Source organism: Lasioglossum baleicum, chromosome 13, assembly GCF_051020765.1.
Source record: "Lasioglossum baleicum chromosome 13, iyLasBale1, whole genome shotgun sequence".
NCBI classification, from domain to species: domain Eukaryota; kingdom Metazoa; phylum Arthropoda; class Insecta; order Hymenoptera; family Halictidae; genus Lasioglossum; species Lasioglossum baleicum.
This window is the reverse complement of record NC_134941.1, coordinates 4,427,695-4,448,581: the sequence shown is the minus strand read 5'-3', so window position 1 is coordinate 4,448,581 and position 20,887 is coordinate 4,427,695. Positions and strand designations below refer to the sequence as shown.

General features: G+C 39.1%; 1 protein-coding gene across 2 annotated transcripts in view; it reads left to right on the top strand.

Moving 5' to 3' along the window:
• LOC143215264 (uncharacterized) overlaps positions 1-20,887 on the top strand; it is a 309,905-nt gene that overhangs the window by 97,333 nt on the left and 191,685 nt on the right. The window lies entirely within an intron of this gene.

Sequence of the window (20,887 nt, the reverse complement as noted above, 5' to 3'; positions counted from 1 at the left end):
TCGACAAGCACAGCTTTGATTCCGGTAAACTGAAACGCGGATATTCGATGAGCGCGCGTGCTTTCGAATACGATTGGCTAATGTGTCTGAACATGTCTGACTGTTTCTACTTACGTATACAGACACTAGTTCGCCGACATCAATTTTCCATCATAGCAGCTTGCAACTATTAGTTTGAGTTAGGTTATCGCAGGACGATAATAGCACACCGTTATCAACGTTTATAAACAGGGGAGTTCCCTAAGTACCGGATAACAAGAGTTATTTAAAATATAAAATACAATAAATATAAATATAAAAATACAATAAAAACGGTTCATTTAATGTAAACGTATATCAATATTTGTTGTACTTACCTAAAATAACAACACAGAATATATTAATAATTTGTAAACTGTTGCACGTTCAGGGTAACCTCAAAGTTGGGACGTGTACCTCGCACGTGACTTTGGCATTGGTCGATTTAAGCGAGTAAACACATTTATTCTTGGGCGACATCTACGTAGAATAGATCATACTAACTTATACTACATTAATAAATGCAAGCTAGAGAAATTTCGTTGATATTAAGTATAATAAAAATAACCAATTAACAGACTTGTCCCGTTGACGCACTTACACCCCACTCCACTTTACAAAAATCTTCAAAATTTTCTCAAATCAAACTGAAACTCTCATGTTTTCAACTAACAATAAGTGCCGGTATTACAGTACATAAATAAATGCACCGAAAAGTGAGACAGGATGCTACCTGTAATCTTCCTCGAAGGATGAGAACGAACGATACATTTAATGAAGAATTAATTTTAATTTGTCGAAGTTAAGGAAAGCACTGTTGGATTGTACAAATAGAGAGAAACCAACTAAAATTGCAGTCGGTATGAAACGTCAAACGAACTAGAAGAAATCCTTCCGAATAGCTCGCACAATTCGGGGCGCATCGGTTGCCGGATTTCTTCCGGTTAAAAAAATTCGAGGAAAAATGTCTGCACTCGGTGAGAAGGAAACAACGGTGCGGAGATAGTGCGAAAGCGAACGGCCGTAAATAAAGTCGTGTGTTTTTTTAAACAGCCGTTCGTTCATATAGAGGGATTACATCGTGGCGGCCGGGAATTTACGGGAATGTTTTTAATGTCCCAATTAATCCTTAAGTTTTACAATTCGCATGGAACAACCTTATGAATACGGCAGCGACTACCAGGCACAGGACAGCAGGTGAATTTTTATGCAGCATTTAAATGCCGTGGCTCACTACCGCGCCATTAATTTCCGGGATCGTTTCGTTTCGGGTCGGGTAGAATGCCGGGTAGCAAAGGGATGCGGCACCGGAATTAAAAACGGCGGACTACCATTCTAAAACCTGCCCGGAATGACACTGAACCTGTTTGATGCGCCAATCTACTCGTGACTATACTCGGACGGACGTGAACTTGACCATCGGACAATGTAACGGTTGTTTTACTTTATGATCGCGGGGACTGCAGATTTTATGCATCCATTCTAAACTTGATTGCTTAAAAGATGGCGTAATAAAATGTTCAACGCTCTGTTCTGTTCGTGTAATATTACGTAGGTTGTTGCATATTATATGTCCAATTTTTAACAACAACGTTGACAATCTAATAATTTTTTAATGCCCGTACAAACGTGCATTTGCAAAATTTTCGAAACAGAAAAGTATGTTTATTCTTTATTCACCCGTTTCTATGCAAAATTTTGTTGGGAAAAATAAATAATAATAGGATTCGCGAAAGTATAAGGTTCAAGCTATAAAATGAGACCAGAATGAATGTTCTGTGATATTTTTTCATCAAGTTACAACACTTTGAATATGGGCAATTTTCAAAACAATCCTTTAATTTTGCACGCGAGTGTATAAATTATTCTGTAAACAGCTATTTAGAATAGAATGGTATTTATTTAAACAAAAATGAGAGTCCATATGTATTCAAGTGAAAACATTTTCTGTATTCCACAGTAGACTTCCTCTGAAGAGCAATATTTTCTAGTAAAAACACTAGCTCGAAAAATATGAATGACGACGTGTGTGTTGAGCAACTTGGATGTTCGAGCATCGCATGAGAGTGCCGACCCAGCGCATAATAATCCCGAATGATCCTTCATTGCAGCAATAAACGTCTCCCGGCGCAATGTCCCCGCTGCGAAGCAGAGGAGAGGGTCCTTGCAAATTGAAATTACCCTTCCAATTCAGAAATGCAGAAAATTACAAAATCGAGCAACGCGAGAACACAATAACGTGTTTCTCATTGGAAGTACAATTTGAAATTCGTGCCGTCCGAGCAGCAACGAAGCTGTGTGAACAAGGATATCCAGCCGGGAAATTTGCTTCACGGATTTATTATACTCCTGGACGCCCAGTAAATTATTTCTCGAGGTTCCAGAAAAGGGATAAGCGGCAGGATAGTGCAAATATTCGCTGAAGACCAGCGACATTGACGGATTTATCACGCTTCTGGAGATGTTTGTTATTTTCCTCGAATGTGCTCTCGCGAAACGGCACAGGCCCGCGAGATATTCTCACAAATACATATATGTACATACTGCGGGAAACTGAAATTTGTTCGGGCGCGCTGAAAACGAGCATTCGATGAAGTTTAATTGTTCGCCCGTTTGTCCAACATTATTCTGCGTTAACGAATAAAATTGCAATTACGAACGTTGGAAATTTTCAACTCGACGTCTACGGTACGAACATACAAAATAATACAAACACGATGTTTCATTTGAACGATTCTTACTTCTCTTCGCATCACTCCGACAGTTCTATTTAATACTCGTTTCTTGATTTCGTTGGAACGATGTTTCATTATTTATATGATCGTGAATACGGTTTTCTACACAAAGTCCATTTAATTACAATAATCATATTTCAACAAAATGAAAGTAACAAAGAGAAGTATGATTTAAAGCAGTCTGTTTTTGGTTCAAAAATCGCAGTCTTCATATTGGAAAATCAACTCTCGAGAAGAGTGTGTTCGAAATTTCTTTCCACTGCTATATATTTTTAGCTTTTTGCCTTCGGTGGTGTTCTTGAATTATTATACTATGAAAATAGATATGTAAAAAGACTCGAATTTTTTAGAGTTTCCTGTTAGAAATACAACGACTGGCAATTTTATTCTTTACTGGTTATTCTTTGTGCAAAATAAAAAGTTCCCTCATCAATTGAAACAAATACGAGCCTGATAGAAATTTCTTTCTTTTTGTAACAATGTTAGCGAGTTGAAATAAATATACAAATAATCTTACTTTCGTTGAATCTTTCTAGTGTTTTGTAATATACAGGGTGTGTTTCAGCTGCATAATTTAAATATCAGAATATCATAGAAGAACAATTTCTTTTGTCCGGTTATTTTTTTCGGTTTTTTCAAGGTTATCCTTATTTTTTTATTGGGAAAACTTATTTTTTTATTCCATCTCTTAGAGCGGCTGCAAACATACATTTGAATATGCTTAAGTCGTTAACAAAATGGAATAAAAAAAGTTTTCCCGATAAAAAATAACGATGACCTAGAAAAAACTATGAAAAAATAACCGGACAAAAGAAATTGTTCTTCTATGATATTCCTTCTTTGATACCATTTAAATTATGCAATAAATATTTTTATGTGCCGTTAAAAATAAAGAAGATATTTAGGTGGCCTCCCTCAGCTGAGACACCCTGTATAATATTACATTTGTATTAAGTTCCAAACAAGTTCAAAACAAAATACTATTACATTTCCGTTCATTCTCGTTACTCCACTTCCGAGAGAGAACGCAATTGCACGAACCGGCGCGACGCAGAGACAAATTACAACTTGAACAATTTTATGCCTTCTGTCACTCTGAAAACGATCAACTCCAGCGAAATTTCCCTTTGTCAATTAAAATTTAATTCGTACACCGAACTCGATTATCGCAGCCCATTAGCACCGCCTAACTCTCGCTCCCCAAGGGCTGCGAGCCGTCTGTGAACGTCTTGAATTACGCGACAAAGAATTTAGAGAAACTTAGAAAGCGAGTTTCGCCGTTCGCGGTTCGGTAGCTTTATAATATTCTCGTTTTCTTTTTCGATACGGCCCGGGAATCACGGTATTTCACGGGACGCGAGGGAATTGACGAACTTTCCTAATAAAACCGGCGTCGCACGGCAACGGGGACAAAGAACAGCGGTTCGCGGAAATCACGGCGTTGATTTATAACCGTGGATCCTTTTCACCGCAAAAAGAATATTTGCGGCAAGGGCCTGGCAAATAGTCGGCCGGGCCGGGTTTCGTGGAACGATTTACAGACTGTGCCCCAGGTAGATAAAGGTTTGCTCCCCAGTATAATTTCCCCAGTCACTGATGGAGGATTAGTTTCCATCTAGGAACGAGAAGTCACAGGGCAGACTCTGTTTTATTTGCCAAGGAGCGAAATGTCCTGCCGAGAAATCGCCTTAGTGCTGCGTTTCACTTCGTAATGATTAATTAGTGAGACATAGAATTATGGAAGGCATCAGCACTGAGAGCTTATTGCGGAAATAGGGCGTGGCGCTATACTTCGACTTTGAGTATTTATTTATTCTCACGTCAGTAACAATGTTTCTCTTTCACAAGATTTACATCTTTCATTTTTTAAACTTCCGCTGTAAATGTTGATTTTTTGGAAAAGTAAATCAGTGGAAAATTGTAGGAAACACTTCTGCAATTTCTCGAGAAGAATATAAACAAAATTTTTTTTTAAGCGTCAAGAGGTTACCGAGGACAGAGTATTGACCTAAGGATTTATAATGGCAGACGTCAGAATGAGACAATGCACTGTGTACGAAAGAATCAAGAGCGGGGACTCACAGATTTTTTATTAAAGCTAAGTTTACAAAAATTTATGAGGATATACAGTATTATACAGTGGCTCACGAAAGTATTCGAACGCCCTTTAAAACAGAATAACTTTTCTATAATTGTAACAAACGACCTGATTTTTTATAATCAATTGGAAGCACTGATTTATGAAATGATATGCAAAAAAGATTTTCCAAAAAATTATAATTTACAAAGTTACATGCAAAAATAAAAGTCATTTCATTAACTTTTTTATTAGGGCCCTTAAAGAAAATTTAAAATATATGTTTTGTAGATCTATGTTAGTTATACACATGCTGAAAATTTCGTCAAAATCGATTAACATACACACGAGCTAGAAGCGATTAAAAATGTTGAAAATCATTGTTTTACACGATTTTTGATCAGTTTCTGCTTAAAATCCACAAAATCGTACATCTTCCGATGCGTGTCGTTTTTTCCTGCGTCAACCGATTTAGATGACATTTTCAGCATGTGTATAACTAACATAGATCTACAAAACATATATTTTAAATTTTCTTTAAGGGCCCTAATAAAAAAGTTAAAAAAATGACTTTTTTATTTCTGCATGTAACTTTGTAAATTATAATTTTTTGGAAAATCTTTTTTGCATATCATTTCATAAACCAGTGCTTCTAATTGATTATAAAAAATCAGGTCGTTTGTTACAATTATAAAAAAGTTATTCTGTTTTAAAGGGCGGTCGAATACTTTCGTGAGCCACTGTATGTACTCGAGATCCAATTAAGTAGAACGAACAAGTAATGTTCATACACGCGCGTTGAATGAGTTTTACATACACAATAGCGCGGATACGTTCAACAATTACGAATGATTATTTTCGAGAACTAGATCCGAGTAGAGAAAACTCTATTCTGTGGCTGTAATTAATTTTTGCATATGAGACGACGCACTTCCTTTTTCTACCATTGTTACAGCCTAGCCCCGTATACGCGTGTACACTCCCTCCCGAAAGTCTGAAATCTCTTATCTTACATGCCTACTTGCGTTTTAATTAAAACAAAACAAAAACACGGATAAACGTTTCAATATTTATGTACAGATTCCAGCTTCCTTTTTTAATAATGAGGAAAATTGTCAATAGACAATTCAGTTTTGTCATTCGAATTTATTTGTTAGAATTTATTAAATGAAACATTTAGTAAATCATCTTATATCACATGATTCAAATGTGCCAATTCCCGTGTTCACAAAAAATTAGTTATCCAAGGTGGAATATCGTTTATCAAAGTTATGATTTTCCTCTTGCAAAGTGGATATTTAGACAGTTTTTCTAAAAGTACATTTCGGCAGGCTATACAATTCCGAATTTTCGATTTTCCAGCTTCGCCGCGGATTAATGAAATTTCGAGCGAAGCCGTCCAGGCGAGGTGTCGCGAACAAATTATCAACGACGTGTCCAACATGTTCGCGGAGACAGCTTGACAGACTGAAACGAGTTGCGCGCCGGGAATGTTAATTTGGAATGTTTTGAACCTCAATTTGCGCGCAACTAATGAATTTGTGGGACTCGGGGCCAGCGAACGTGGTAATTTACGTCCAATTAATACAATTAACGGAGATTGTTATGGCGAAAAACATGGCCGGGCCACGTGGGCGTCACTGTTCACTGGACTTCGCTCCGAGTATTTCGCGATAACTCAAATTAGCTTAATTGATACGTAATTAGTGCCTGGCTGCGCTGTTAACGATGTTTACTTGGCTCAGATTTTTTAGCAGCCAGTGAAAGAGATTAACTTCGTTATGCTCGTTTAATGCACGCCAAATTGCCGCTTCCTGGCGAGATGGGCGGTCGCGTTGATTTCTTATTGTTGTAAACCGCCATTCAAAGAAATTTGATTCATTAGAGTAATTGTAAAACATTCTGCGGAGACACCAATGTCTGTAGAAACCTTAACAGATTGTATAATTTCCAGGGTGTGACGTATCGGCATTAAAATTAGTCTCACACACTGACACGTGAATACAGAAAAATATAGCGGATACTGTTCTATAATAATTTGCCTTACATCGAAATTGACAAAGTTATTTAAGACACGATTTAATGTATTTAAACTTTTCATGTTTTAAAAGCAACCGCATTTCATTCACTTAACAAAGTATTTGTATTTTAGTTTGATTTTAAATATTTCTCTTCTCTATCTCAAAATTAAATTTTTTTGCACTGTGTCTGCAGTATGTGATCAATAGCTTAATTATGCTAATAAATTTTACAATTGAACCCCTGCAGCTTGGGTTGCAAATAAGCCAAATAACTTAATGTCAATTTAAGCTGAAACAGCTTCATTTGTCGCTAAAGTTACGGGTAAAAATTGTTTAAATAATACTTTAAAAGCGTCCGGCACAGTTTATAATCCGCTCCGAGTATCCATTAGTCGCGGATCAAAAGCAGACGTTCACTGTGTGGGTGATGCGATGTGTAACATGATGTTTAAACCGACTGAAACCGAAAGGGAAGGAGATTCTACATGCTAAAATAACACTAAAGTATGAAACAAAATGTTTCAAACACCATTGAACTTTAATTATAAATATTGTAGGTGGTACAATACTGTACATACATTCACATAAATATTATTTCGTACCCGTTATTGTACACACGGTATATCCTGTCGGATTATTGTTACAAAAAATAAGTAGCAACGTGGTGTTGTCAATGCTTGTAAATATTGGCGCAAGTAGAATCACATGCAATGGCCAGACAAGGTACTTCGTCACTGAGGAATGATCCCAATTAAGAGTACCAGAGTTTTAAAAATTTGTGTACCTACCATGTACAGTATTTTATCGATAAATGTCCCAAATGTCTGGTCGATAAGTGTCCCAGAACTATCCCCACTTCTGCGGGGTGTACCCTCTTGAGTGGCCGTGAAGCTGGGGAGGCCTCGGTCATCGAGAAGTATGACATCACACGGCTCGGTTATATCGGTGAGACCACACCAATCCGAATGACAAAACTTTCTTATTTTTCATTATTTTTTTATGGAACTTTCACCGACATATTCGTGGCATTTTTCTAATGAAAATAATACCAAACATGATATAATTCCGATGCTATTTACTCGTGTAATGGACGATGAAAGTTTCGAACGCAAGGAGGAACAGCGTATGAAAAGTTCTTTGAACTGTGCCGACGCGCTGCGACTTTCCGTGTCTCTTTCTTTCCCATACGCTGTCCTTCTTTGTGTCGAAAACTTTCATCGTTCATTACACAAGTAAATATAATTGGAATTATATCATATTTGTGGTATCATTTTCATTAGAAAAATGTCACGAATATGTTAGTCAAAGTCCCATTAATAAATAATGAAAAATAAAGAAGTCTTGTTTTGGATTAGTTATGTTTACACTTGTAGGCGACCGAGGCCTCTCTCGAGCTCCGTTGTCGCTTTCTACGTTCGGCAAAAGTCAAAGAATAATATCCCAGTCAGATAATTGTCCCTGGACAGACCCGTGTTGGGGACAATTATCGATAAAATACTGTATAATCTTACTATCATCGAATGATTGTATTTTCACATATTTTCATGTTAGATTTCCTGAGGTACAATGACGATCATGAATATTTTACATTGAGTGGAAATATTTTGTGTGATACTACATCGTTTTCCGCAGCTGTACTTTATCTGATAAATAGAAAAATTCAATGACCTGCTAGAACATTCTTGAATGGACATTAAGTCAACATTGAAGCTTAAAATTAAATAAATCAAAATCAAGTTTGCAACAAGAAAGCTCGTGTAACAATTTTATAAGCAAGTTTGTACACCAATCACGTAACAACGTAAAGATGATAGGTATCTCCCATGTGGACAAAAACATTTACATTATTACAACAACACTCTATAAACTTTTGTAATCCCGCGAAACGTATTTATATTCTTAATTCGCTTCTCTATGAGATATCGCTCTCTCTGGGCACAGGCCAGGATTACGCTGCACGCTGTATTTTTTTCAAGTTGCTAGCTCAGGTGGCTGTAGATCACCAGTCCCCGTAGATCACTTCTAAAACCAGGCGTCTTACAAAGCACTCTCGATGCGAGTTTCCCTTGGGCGCCGTCTTCTGGCCACGATTCCTTTATCGCCCCACTTTTTTATCAGAATTACAAACAATCGGCCCCGAGTATGCTTTTTAATCCGTCCCAATAAAACAATCGAGAGCGCACTTCTCTCTCTTTTTCTATCCCTAGGCCGAGTTCTCCCGGCGCGTCTTTAAGTCGACGAGCCTAGAGAAATCCTCACTCTCCTCGATGCCCTCCTTTTCATCCCTCTCGGGCTCTTGTCGTTGCAGTTCAACCCCCTTTGTGCCGGCACTCGTTCTTCTCGTTCCTCTCGACACCTTTCTTCGTCCCTCTCGCGGGACCGTTGCCAGCGATGCTCGACCTTCGTCTCTTTTTAAAACAATTCAGTCCCGTAAACAACGTCATTCCCAGGCCTTTGTTTCGGCCGGCCATCTTGCCGCTCCCGGAGAAGAAGGAGAGAAAATAACTGAATTCGTGCGAACGCTTCACCCTGTGGACGACGATTATTTTTACTGATATTTGCTCTCGCCTGGACAACCAATGGCAGGACCCCGCAAGAGATGAGACTCCGGTTCTCGAGAGACGGCTGAGGAAAAAGTTCGAGAGCCGGTCATTTAGCTGGTCGTTGAATGGCAGTCCTGATAAACGATTGGCGGAGGGGCTTTTTGCCTCCGTAAATCGCGTGCTAAATATTGAGTGATCCTTTCGTGAAATGATTCTTTGACCCACCATACAAGAATGTGACTGTTTTATGATAAGTAGGCACAGTTTCATCGAAGAAAAAATTGGGGAGACTGTCGTTTAGATAGATGTCGAATGGCGGTTCTGATAAACGATTGAAGGGGTGCTTTTTGCCCCGATAAATCGCCTGCTAAGCATCGAGTGATCCTTTCTGTGCTTTAAAGGGTTATCAAGTGAAATCCGTACATATTTAAATTGAAATAAAAACATAATGCATATTTATTTTTGTATAGCATTATGTTTTGAAAATAATTTTTCGCAAAAAGCGCACCTGTGGCAGCAATAACACGATCAATGTTGGTTTTTAAATCATCTAGTGTTGTCGACTTGCTGAGAGAATATATAAAATAATCTATAAATATATAAAAATAACAGAATTTTAATTAATATTTAACGCATAGATGAAGAGGAGAAAGAAAAATGCTACCGCGGACAAACATTGTTTATTATTTTTGGTGCGGTTAAACTTTTTTTTGACATCGATTTGGACGTACAAGCAAAAAGTTTATCTGGCAGGAAAATTTTGCATATTATCGAACGAATATTTAAATTGGACATTATTTATTAACTGCGTTTACTTCAATCACGTTTTAACAAAATTTTTGGAAATTATTTTTGGTCCAGTGTATTCTTTTTATGATTTATTTTGTCGACTGCGAATTGTTATACCCACAGAAATGAACAACAGAGTGTCGTTCAATGCGTGATTCTTTGCTACCAGAAATTTAATATTTAATGTTACATAATTACATAATTATAAATGAAGAAAGTGTAAGTTTTTAACGATCACGCATCCATTAGGACTTGTTCTTAATCTCATATTGACTTCCGTATCAAACAAGCAAGATTTAAAATAAATATAGGAATAAAGCTACTATCAAAGTGAAATGTAAATATTACGTGCAATTGTGGGAATGTTATCACGATGTTCTTATTCCACCCGCTTTTCCTATTGATGAATATTCATTCTATTGAATAATTCAGGTTATTCAAATTAGAACATGTACATATTTATTATCACATATATGCAACATTAATACTCATATTAGCCTCGTATGTAATTGTAAATACTTCTTTGGCACAAAGAACCTTAATCAAAATGTTTCTCCTCTGAAACCAATATTAAAATACATACAATCTCCCATAATATCCTTTGGTAAGGATAATTTCACGTTTATGCTAATACTAATGCAGACGATCTATTTCAAATTCTTCAATTTAGATTTATGGAAACTATACAAATATTGCGATCAAAATCTTGTGTTTTCCTCCTCTAGTGCTCGTAGCTCTTCAAATTGCACAGATGAATAGAGCAAAGGATAAGTAAATTATGCTCACAGGAAGACAGATATTGTTGATAAATTTCTATACAAATTCTTACAAACGATTTGGGCTCATTTAAGTGATAGATTTTTAGATGAAACATCCAAAGAACGACTGCAATCATTGAGAAGCACTATGCCCGTATAACCGGTTCCTCGTGGGTCCCCCCAAAAAGGCTCTTATTTAAAATCCTCGAAAGCTTCGAGAAGCTCGTGCACGAAACGTGCTCTACTCGAAGAAATGTATTTGGGCGTGACAGACGAGGCTTCTTCTAGCAGTTCTTGGCAGACTCACGATTTCGTCCCCACAATCCATTTCGTTGTGGAAGCTTTCCAGTGCCACCTACTGCTCCCTCCGTCCTCCATGTACCTGCGAGCTAACGCAAAAAGCCACGGAATCCTATAAAGCTCGAAAGAGTAGGCGGTAGGACGAAAGCTCTTAGCATGTCGGCATCTGTTAGAATCTTGCTTCCCCGCTGGACGCCAAATGGAGTCGGACAATTTAAGAGGGACCTACAATCGGACGGAACGCAATTATTTGTCCTGATAGTCATCCCTTAGGGTGAAAAGCCTCGTCCGAAAGTTCAGGAAACTCTAATTCTTCCGGCGAACCTGATACTACACTCGATAACTCGTATCAACGCCTTATCGACGTCCGGTCCCCACTCAGGCATCTAGAAAAGCCCAAAGTTCCTGCTTCAAGTTATCTTACTCTATCTACTAATGAGAAAACGTTTCTCCACATATGCTTGCACAGTTGAATTCTTGATTAAGCAGTCAGGCACAATTTCATTATTTTCTTATTTACGATTTTTCTTCCAACACAAAATTTTTGAAAAACTGTCGATATTCAAATTGTGATAATTTCGTAAAAACAAATAGTACAACCATAAGCTTGGACTCACTGTGAAGTTTGAAGCCTCTACTTTCGCAAAGTGAGTAAAATGCAGCAAATTCAAACATTTCCAAAAACAATCAAAACTTTTTCTCGTTAGTGAAACTGCCATAGATTTTTAAGACTGAAGCGTCCTCTTTACAACGATTCCTTAAAAATAGTTGTACGATTTTTTTTCACTGTTTTATGGAACAATAACGAGAAACAAGAGAGCAAGATAGTAGAAGCACCTCGTATATTCATTACATACTTTTAATATTGCTTCTTTCATCCGAGCACAACGTTGTGAATAAAATTTCAGTCTTCGTACTGCGAGCGGTATGTAAAATAACTAGTTGCCTCGAATATCAGGCGAAAACAAAAATTACCACGTCGCCGCCGGGGCGTCTTCTTTGATGTCTGACGAATACGCGACGCAGAGTTCGGAATTAATATTTTCCAACTCCTCGTACGTAATTTCGACGTGGAACGCCGCTGAAAGCGGACGAGACATTAAGTCGAAGGGCGAGGAGCAGAATTCAAGGGTGGGGAGCAAGCGATAATGGCGGTTACGGGGGGTTGAACCAGAGGGGAGGGTGCCTCCGAGATTCCACTTTCGAAAACGCGCCACGCAGAGTGACGAGAAGGCATGAAGACGCGAAAACGCTCGATGAATACTTAACGTCCTTTCGGATGTCCCCGAAGAATCGCGCGGCGGAATGCTTTTCACTCGTTTTCCCCATAGTTCACGCTGGAAAAAATAAGAAGCAATTTTCTCTCGTTATTGCTGATCTGTCTGGAGATTCTTGCAAACAGTTTTCCCACCGGGCTGTTGAACGTTATTACTAAACTGCGAATCTTTATGTAAATTGTCGCATTCATTATTCATTTCATCTAAATGATAAACTAGAATCGATTAGAATATTACTTGGGCCGTTTGATGTAAAAGTGGTGTAAGTCCCTATTAATTATTTGCTTATTGTGAGAGCATCGAGAAATGGAGAATCGAGAATCGAAACAGCGGCATCTCTGAGTGTGAATGTGTGTGAAGATGTGTGAATGCGTGTGAATGTGCGTGAGAATTGAATGTCTGCTGTCTTTCGTTTCAAATGTTTTATAAATAATCAGTTGTCTTCTGTACGTTAACGAGAATTGACGTAAATAAATTAAATCAAAGTTGTTTAATCATGAGGGTTTCATTGTCGTTAAATGAAAAATAATTGTAATATAATTTGAGCAAATGTGTGTGTGTGTGTGTGTAAATTTTATCAAATGCAATTTTTATATCTTCTATTCAATTCTTTTACTTAATTCCTCATTATCCAATGATTAACTGTTGATTTCATTTGAGGTACGGCAAGAAATTGCCGTAACAATTAAAAGTTTAATCGACATCAATCAGAAATAAATTTTTAGTGGAACTATAAAGTATGTATATAATAAAATAAATATATAAAGGGTTAAAGACAGCGCGTCGACTTAAAGCACCAGAACACTGGCTCCACAAAAGCAGCTATCGCCTAACCACGAGTCCTCGGCGAAACCGCTCCTCGCGACGGCACGTCAAAAAAATGCGAGTCGCAGTTGAGCGTGCATTTCTCAGTAGAAAAATCTGAAATTCCTGTGTCGTCTTTGTGGCATGGTCGAATGCCAAAGCCTGGGGAGAAGCTCCTTCGTCGTGCTGAAGAGATGCGCGGGGCCATGGGTGGTTGAATAGCAAGGAAGGCGCCAGGAGAACAACAAACCGCCACGAGACCGCGATGGCTGACGCTCCGCTCTAATGGCACCACTCAAGATGCAATATCGCTGCATGAATATTATATAGCATCCACACGACCACCACCTGCCAGACGCTCGCGTCTTTATAGCCACCTTAGACCGCCGCGCGGGGCCCTCTGCAGTCTGCAGTCGAGTTAGCGTAGAGCTGTACGTGTGTTTCCACATCTGGAACCGTCGTCTACAAGAACGCGCATACAGCTACACAAGGACAGGTTCGTTTCCACGTAAGTGCCAGGGACTTCACTTACGCCGGGAAGCTATGATTATTTCAAGGTGCACTCACAAAAATTGGCTGGCCTTCTCGCGAAGGCTCCACGGAATCGCTGGCTTTTCGGTGTTTCTCCCCGTGGCGTTTCGCGTTTTCCAAGCGCCGCACCTGAAAGGCCCGCCGCCTCGCCGGCCCCTTTGACGCCAGATTGCCGGAACTTGGCTTAAAGAGCCCGCTTCCACGTTAATGTTGGATGCCGGCGCACGGCTTCCCCGGTTTTACCGATACCCTTTCCACCACGGCTCATGCGATCGATCTATCCCCTCGGATATTTGGCATGCGGAGGAATTTTGAATGCTTCCCCGGTTTTTCGGCCGCGCCAACGCTTATGCCCGCATCTCTGTGGTGTGGAGCACAGAGACGCTTCTGATGTTGCCGAATAGATCACATAATCTCAGCCGTCTCGTTTCGATGAGATTACCCGGGCTACCTTTCTGCATGGGGTCTCTGGTCCTCGGTTGTATTTTGTTTTTCTTCACACATACGAACCCGTATAAAGGCATATGCACCAGTACCAGGCTTATGAGGTTCTTTACAGAGATTGAAAGAGTTATGGAACGCTCCAATCCTTTGTGGACGAGCTCTGGAATAATGGGAAATATGGATGTATCGATTTTGATGTGTGTATAATTAACACTCGATCTACTTAGGGGATGGTGGACGACTTTTTTTAAAACGTTAATACATTGGAAACTTAATCTATATGCACAAGTATGACCGGTTACTATGTCTGACTATGTCGCAACTATACTACTTATCTATATGGATACAATGGACACTAGTTCTCTGACATCAACTTTCCATCATAGCAGCCTGTGACTATTAGTTTGAGAGTTAGGTTGCCGTAAGAAGATAATAATATACTATTGTTAATGTTTATAAACATTGATAAGAGGAGTTCTTCAATGACCAGACATTAAATCTGAAGAAATATTCGTAATAAATAAAGATTCATAAAAAACTTCCACAGTTGACTTCTGTCTCAAAACAACATAATCATTATCGTTCTAAACTTCTGACAATTCTAGAACAAACTACAATTTTTAATTCTCCAGTGTTCGTCTAAGAACGTTTCATTTAATTCGTGAAACACAGCTTTCACTTGAAAAAAAGCTGAAAAAAGAAAATTCGAGTTTTGTCGTGAGTGTTGACCGATTGTTGCGAATGTTCCTGTATATTCCGCGGCAATATTGGCTCCGTGAACGGAGCAGAACATCTTGATTCAACGAGTTCCAGTTGAAAGACACGCCAGAGGCGGATAATGAAGCAAGACGGAAGGTAGCGAGTGTGAAACATTAACGAGGAGCAAATACGTAAAGAGACAGTCGCACGTAGATTGATGAATAAATAGATAGATGTACGTACAAACACACGGCCGGAAGCCAGATCCCCGTGTCAACAGCAATGTAGGGTTTATCGAATTTCTGCGAGAGCGCTCGGAAAACGGTATAAATATTAAATTCCGTCTGTCTTTCGGGCCTGGCTAGTATCGTCGACGTCGGTCGCAAAATACGTTTCCACGGCCGGAAACATTCTCAGAGCGAACCTGACTCTCTCTTTGCTCCACGTGTAATTTCCCGTTTTTTCCACCCCCACGAGGAGTATCGTTAATTCCCTTTGAACCGGATTTCACCGGTCCGCGAGAAAGTAATTCTAACTGCCGTTCGTGGAGCTTTGCGTCCATGTTAGTGATGGGCATGATCCTTCTCAAAATTAGTAGTACAGTAAATTCTCTATAGATGCGAACGCATCGGGGGGATTTCTTCGCATCTTTCGATCGTGGTCCTACTTTTTTCGAGGTTCAATGCTTCAAAGGCCGAGCCGAACGTAGAGAAGGACAGCGCGTGTAAAGCGAGACCACGCGCGGGCCTTTGAACTGTGCCGGCGACTGCGACTCTCCGCGTCTCTTTCTTCTCTATACGCTGTCCTTCCTTGCGCCCGAAACTTTCATCGTCAATTAAACCACTAAATTCTGTTTAAATTATATCGTGTTTGGTACCATTTCAATCAGAAAAATGCCAGAAATAAAGTAGTGAAAGTCCCATAACAGAATCATGGAAAATGAAGCATGGATAACACGCGTGTTATTGTAATTTTTTTACTTCGATGAATATCAATGTATTCTTTTCAATAGTATGAAATTTAGAAGCAAATCGTGATGTATTTGAATTGTCTATCATGAAATGATTGAAAATATTATTCGATTCAGTACCGTACATTATTATTCGTAATATTTCTTTTTTTCCTTCAATCAGATATGTTGTTAAAAAAATTTGAGAAATGTATTGATTTATACTGGAATTGGTTTGAGGCCATATCTTATTTTTTTGAAAACATTGATGTCAAGCTATTCGCTTATATGATTGGCGGAAATGAGTTTTGCTATTGAAATTCAATAGTATTAAATATTAAAATAAGTTCATATGATATTGGCACTATTCAATAGTACATCTTATTGAATCAACATATATTTTTTTGTTTCGATAGGATTTTTTTCTCAGTGTACGCACATGATCATGTTCTGTCTCATCGACACGGTGGTGTGGACTGTAGTAGTAGGCTTTTGTCTATACGTATAATTCTACACAATCAAATTTTGCAAGAACTTTAGCATCTCCATAACTATTTGTTGGCGACATGTGGCTCCTTTCAAACTTTTTTTCTTCTCGATGAGTAGAAGGTATTGATGTAAAAACAAACTTCAACAACAATTTTCTTTGTTGGATTCAATTTTGCGGCAAGTTTCTCTTACAAATGTCCACCGATCCAGAGGTGTAATACTATAATAATGTCATATGATGACCGAATTACTTGAAAATCGTGAGAAAAAAATTGGATCACTCCCATCACTAGTTCGCACAGAACGTTTGATACTTGTGCTAAGACCCGTGGCTGGAACGTACACTCCGCGCCGTATTACTGCAGATGGAAGTATAATTGGTAGGAAAGACGACAGAGAATTGTTGTAATTGAAGACCGAGAAATTGAATCAGTCTTTGACGACGAAAAATGAAATGTCATGTACAACGCAATTTAAGCTTAATCGCTTCTCAGCTGAGATATTTACCGTGCCCAATTCGAAGCACCATTGCCACGCCTGATTGATTCAAAATTACAGAAATGATGATCTGGCGGAGTTTAAACGGATGACCGACAAACGAAAATTATTTGGTTTAATAAATGTTAATGTTGAGTTGAGCGTACATTACATTTTATCGTGATAATTAATCAGTATGTTTTTTGGTAGCAGAAATTTGGTATGGTGTGTGGATTTTGTACATGTAAATAAAAGAACCGATGCGAATATGTCAATTTCGCTGAGCCAGTATTGGTATAAGGAACAAATTAAGCTATTCATTAATTTACGAAGTGTTTTTATTGTAGACAAGAACAAAAATACTCAATTAACAAATAGGACACGAATTAGTAGTAATTAGCAATGAAAGACACGTTTCAATAGAAATCAATGTAAATAATTTTTGTTTGGTATAAAAACCTGCAGTTCCAAGTGATAAGGACAATTAGATAAAACTTCTATTAATTGAGCACTTATTTGTAGGATATTATACTATACAATATTGTAGAACAGTTTTAATTGCATTTGACCGATGTTACCAAATATAAATGTTTAAAAAAAAGTCGATGATGTTTCTACCTTTCAGAAACGTATTTAACAAAATTTACTATGAAAGGATACTTGACATGACAGAACAGTATTAAAAAAACTGTATCTGTACTCGGCTTGTAAAGGATTACACGTTCAGGAAATGGTAGGTTCGCGCAAAAACAATTTCATCATGTGTTTTCGCCTTACTTGTGCGCGTATAATCCGATGCAATCGTCTGATTCCGCATGAAATAATCCGACTTTCCATGCTTGAAAATGTTCCATTTCATTAACGGGCCTTCACGGTAACAAGTTAAATTCATCGCAGCGAGCGAAGACGGGGGGAAAGCTCGCGAAAACAATTCAACAGAGATATACAGATAATCCAGGCGGCGCGGCGTTCTCAAGTTAAAATTCAACGCATCCAAATTACACGCGTAAAGTCGTCCGCGCGCGCGTTTTTACACCGAACTCTGTGACACGGCTCGCTCAGGGGGTCCGCGCGGAATTTTTCATAATCCCAGAAACGCGAGCGGAGGGGGTTGCGGAGCAGAATTTTTGTTATAATTCACGAGCACCCTCGGTTTATGCAGGATAGTCTCACGGGTCCCTTTTCGCCTCATTAACTGTGAATCAGTAGAACGTAATACGACCCGGGTAGAAAAAACGAAAAACCAGCGTCGGGGGTGGCTGATGGAGAAAGGAAAAGAAAAAAAATTGTTCAAGGGATGATCGCGAGGCAGCGGAGAAACCGGGAGAGAATGGGTTGGCGGCAGGAAAGGCAGAGAAAATTTCGGGACACGAAGTTATCAGGTGGTGACGCGGAAGGGGTAATAGTCTGTTAGGGTGAGGGGGCAGAAGGGGGACGCGCGGAGATTGTAAAATCAATGAGGTTCTTTCACGCGCGCCGCGTGACTCGGTTCATCCGACGTTTTCTGTTTTTCGCGAAGCCTCGATCGCCACGCCTCCAACGATCGAGCTGAAAACACTGCAAATTTTTCTTGCCCTCTTTTTCTCGCGGGCTCCGAGATCTATTTCGTCGCTCGACGCAAATTGTCGGCAGCCGGTGCACCCTATCCATTCGAAAAAGGCTTTCTAATGTTTTCTTGACAGCTGTGACGAGATCAATCCAGATTTTAATGTTTAACGTTCACGGAATTATTTGCGCAGATTTAAAAATAAATTTTCGTGCCGATATATTCATTGTTCTAAAGGCTATGGGTTTGGGGGTCAACATTGCCCTGGGTCGATTTCAATCGAACCTAAACCATTCGATGTTGAAAGAATTCTATTTAATTATCAAAGAATGTTTCATAGTCAAATTAAAACAGTAAACACTTTTTTAAAAAATAGGAGATACTCTTCCATTATTTTGTACTTCCTAAAATTATTTAAAAAGGTAATGCATGTGTAATTAGCTCCTGAGAAATCATGTTAGCATTCTAAATCTGTCTTAAACTTGTGTATGTATTGTATAACGAACACGTACCAAAACGTTTTACCAAAAAATTCGAGTATAAGTTGCATCGCTATTCCAAGCTACCCGTGCCAACACTCGTACCTCTCTTGCACTTGAGATGCGGAACTTTCCGCATTTCCGTCGAGCCTCTTGTTTTGTGGAGCTTCCATTCTCTTCCTCGCACCCGTTGTCTTCGACGAAAGATTTTTTGAACGCAGCGATTCAGGGTAATGGTTCGGCTAGAATAAATTTATTGCTGGCTGCCGGAGAGTTTTATGATCTGTTTTTGCAGGAATTTTCGACGCTATTTTCTTGTAGACCTGTGCTCGGTACTTGGAATTAGTTCGAACTATTCCATTTATTTGCGACTGCGTCATGCCTTTCTCATATTGCATTCTTGTCACAAGAACAAGTGACATTATTTTTATGAGATTTCAAGAAGCAATTGAAGAGAATTGTATTCATAAATATGAGCAGTTGCTAAACGCATCGACACATAATTGCAGGTTTATAATTAAACAAAAATTATGATAGTCATTTCTAACGCAATTTTGTATTCTGAGAAATTAGAACTTTTATGAAAATGGCTTTTAGCTATCGCTTCGTGTCAGGTGACCTGTACGTTCTTATTTCATAGCAAATGGAAACAACGCAAATAGTACCTCGGACGACAGACACCTCTTTAATCATGGAAACTAAAAGGCTCGATCGATCAGTTGAACAGAAGCGTTTATTTTCTAGCACGACGTAAAGAGTAATTAAGAAGTTCTGATCGTTTCAATTCAGTCGGAGACTTCTTCTCTGAGATTGATCGGCACTTTAATTGTTCCCGGTACTCTTTGTTTCTTCATTGTTACAGCATTCTTCATTCTTCATTCTTCAACGTTCCATTTTCCATTTTCATATTGTTTTGTTGCGTCGTTACAGTCGTTTCTATGAGAAAATCAACGGTTCGTAACAAGTTTTCCAACCCAATAATTAAGATGCTTCTCTGTCGAAAAATGAATCAATGCTGTAGCACTGATTGCAGCACAGTTCCGTTTGTTTACTGAAAAGTATGATTTATCTGACTTACGCTTTACAATGAAACCGAATTTACAACAGTAAATACCTTAGTACCACAATAATGGTGTTACACAAATATTTAAATTGAAATATCTCCTAAACTATTAACTTCCGAGCTGCAGCTAACATTTCTTGCTTCGATTAATAATAGTGAGAAAATCGAGATGTCAAAATTGGGTGAGACACCCTAGTAGACTTGTACTCACTGTTCTCTAACACGAATGAGAGACTAGGAGCTTAGACTATATTGCGATTCGTGGATTTCCTCGTTAGTTACATTTCCGCTAAAAGTTTTGCTTGTTTGATTCTCGTTTAAACAGCCTCGGAGCGCGGTTGGAGGGTGTTGTAAATTTTCAGTGGCCTTCTAATTTATTCCGCAAACATCCGAAGAACAGCCAGCAAACAGTGAAAACCGATCAGACTATTGCTTTGGATCCGCCATTACGCGGAGTCGATCCGCTCGATATTAGCCGCACTTTTGAGCGTGTGTAGTGTAGAGCGGGCGCGCAACACGCAGCCGTCGCGTCGTCGTCGTCGTCGTCGCCGTCGACGTAACACATTTACATTCGCCGGCCGACGGTGAAGGGCCGCGATACGCGATATTCATATTTATTTATGAGGAATGTACATGGCCCTATTGATTTTTCGACGTTAACGCCGTCGGCTCGTTATTCGAACAGCCACCACCCTTTCACCCTTTCATGCCGTTCCAACGGGCAATGAACAAAGCCGGGCCGCACCGGTGCCCGGCAGAAGTCCAAAACGGCGATGATCGATTTCATACTGCGCGACACGGTTCAAATACGAAATTAGCAGTCGCGGATTTCGCCGGGCGCTATTACAACGCGGAAAACCGCGTGGGAAATGCGCAAACTACACTGCC